This window comes from Nannospalax galili, unplaced genomic scaffold (genome assembly GCF_000622305.1).
Source record: "Nannospalax galili isolate Female #2095 unplaced genomic scaffold, S.galili_v1.0 scaffold589, whole genome shotgun sequence".
NCBI classification, from domain to species: domain Eukaryota; kingdom Metazoa; phylum Chordata; class Mammalia; order Rodentia; family Spalacidae; genus Nannospalax; species Nannospalax galili.
The window spans coordinates 2,036,012-2,038,758 of NW_008360324.1; positions in this window are offsets into that span (position 1 = coordinate 2,036,012).

The window sequence follows — 2,747 nt, forward strand, 5'->3', positions numbered from 1 at the left end:
TTGTTTTATCAATTTCCAAGTCATCATTCTCAGCCAATTATTTCCTAGCTCCCTGCCTATCCCCCAAGTCATTTGTTGAATGTATTTGTATATGTTAGTTTATTGATATTAAACTCTATGTACTATGACATTTGACTTTTTAGCCATTTAAATTTTGTTTGATGGTAATGAGTTTTCTATGTGAAAGGGTCTTATGTAGCCCAGGCTGCTCTTGAACTTGATATATAGCCAAGGATGGCCCTCAACTCTGAATTTTCCTGCATCCACCTCCCAAGTACTAGGATTATAGGTGTGCATCACCATACTCAGTTCTAAACTATTTGAATTTTATTTATTTTTGGTGCTGAGGATTAAATATAAGGACTAATACATGTGAAATATGAGTTCTGCCACTGAGCTATATCCCAGTTCATATTTAAACCATTTTAAAATGCACAGCTCTATGGAACTAAGTACGCTCACATTGTTAAACTGAAACTTTTGTTTTTTTAGACAGACTCATTACATAGCTCAGGCTGGCTTTCTTTTTTTTTGTTTTTTTTGAGACAGGGTCTCCTTGTAGCCCCAGCTGTCCTGGAACTCACTATGTAGACCAGGCTGGTCTTGAATGCACAGAGATCTGCCTGCCTCTGCCTCCTGAGTGCTGGGATTAAAGGCGTGAGCCACCACGCCCGGCCAGGCTGGCTTTTAATTCAAAAGATCCTTCTGCCAAGCCAGGCATGATGGTGCATGCTTAGAGTCCCAACACTTGGGAAGAAGAAGTAGAGGAATCAGGAGTTCAAAGTCATCCTCTACTACATAGTAAATTTGAGGCTAGCCAGAGCTACATGATACCCTGCCTCAAAGCAAAGCAAAACAAAGCAATCCTTCTGCCTTGGCCCCTAAGTGCTGGTATTATGGTGTATTCTAGTGGCCCAGACTTTAAATCAAAACCCCTGAGACCAAGAGGTCTCTGAAACAGCAAGGAAAGTACGAGTTATCAAGACTTCCAAAATAGCATTTGAAAATATATCTACCAGGCCTATAAGCCAAGAACATTTTTTTTAGACAGAGTCTCACTTTGTAGCTCTGGATAGCCTGGAACTTGCTATGTAGACCAGGCAATCCTAGAACTCTTAAGAGATCTGCCTGCCTCTGCCACCTGAGTGCTAGGATTAAAGGCAGGCTCCACTATACCTAGCCCCAAGAAATAAGAAATATTTTTTTAATTCTCTTGTTTGTAGTGGTTCTTTCTTTCTTTCTTTCTTTCTTTCTTTCTTTCCTTCCTTCCTTCCTTCCTTCCTTCCTTCCTTCCTTCCTTCCTTCCTTCTTTCTTTCTTTCTTTCTTTCTTTCTTTCTTTCTTTCTTTCTTTCTTTTTGAGACAGGGTCTCCCTGTAGCCCCAGCTGGCCTGGATTCGCCATAGAGATCAGGCTGGCCTGAAACTTACAGAGATCCGCCTGCCTCTGCACTCCCAGCACTCCCAGTACTCGGGAGGCAGATTTCTGTGAATTCAAGTCCAACCTGGTCTACACATAGTGAGTTCCAGGCCAGCAGGGGCTACAGGGAGACCCTGTCTCAAAAAAGACCAAAGCAGGGGTGATATTTATATATGAGTGTTTTGCATGCATGTAATGCCTGTGGAGGTCAGAAGAAGGTGTTGGATCTCCTGAAACTGGAGTTATGGATGGTGGTTAGCTGCCATGTGGGTGCTGGGAATTGAACCTAGGTCCTCTGCAAGAGCAGCCAGTGCTCTTAACTGATGAGTCATCTTATTCATCCTCCTCTCTCCCTACACACACAGCTTTTTTTGAGGCTGCTTATTATGTAGCCCTGGTCGGCCTGGGCCTCACTATATAGACCAGGTTGGCCTCAAATTTACAGCAATCTTCCTACCTCTGTCAGCCAAGGGCTGGAATTACAGGCATATACTACAACATGCTAAAAACATTGTTTAGAGCTAGGGAGATGGTTCAGTGGGTAAGAGTGCTTGATGTGAAAGCAGGAGGACTTGAGTTCAAATCCCCAATACCCACCTAAAGACTAGGCAAGAGTGTGCGTGCCTGTAGGCAGCCAGCCTAGCTAAACAGCAAGTTTTAGGTTCAATGAGAGGCCCTGTCTCAAAGAAGAAGGTGGAGGGCTTTAGCAGAAGATATCCCATGCCCTTCTCTGTCAGACCTATGCATGTGAGTGTCCAGGCACAGACACACATGTATACCCCCCCACACACACACAATTTTTAGTGTACAAAATAATATGGTTTCAGTAAGATATTTTCATATATATATATCACTGTTCATAACCCCCTTTACCTCTACTCTTTCTTGTCAAAGAGCATTTTTAAAACAAAAATTTGAGGAAGGAAAGTATAAGCTATTTGCAGAGACAACACAGTCTACAGATACAGGGTGTTGGGGGCGCTGGAGGGATGGCTCCACAGTTAAGAGCACTGGCTACTCTTGCAGAGGATCCAGGTTCAATTCCCACCTGACGGCTAACCATGGTCCATAAATTCAGTTCCAGAGGAACCTGGCACCCTCTTCTGACCTCCATAGGCATTATATAACATGGGTGCACCTACATACACACAGGCAATTATACACTTACACACATAAAATAAAAATAATAAGAGCTGGGTGTGGTGGTGCACGCCTTTAATTCCAGCACTTGGAAGGCAGAGGCAGGCGGATCTCTGTGAGTGCAAGGCCAGCCTGGTCTACATAGTGAGTTCCAGGACAGCTGGGGCTACAGGGAGACTTTGTCTCAAAA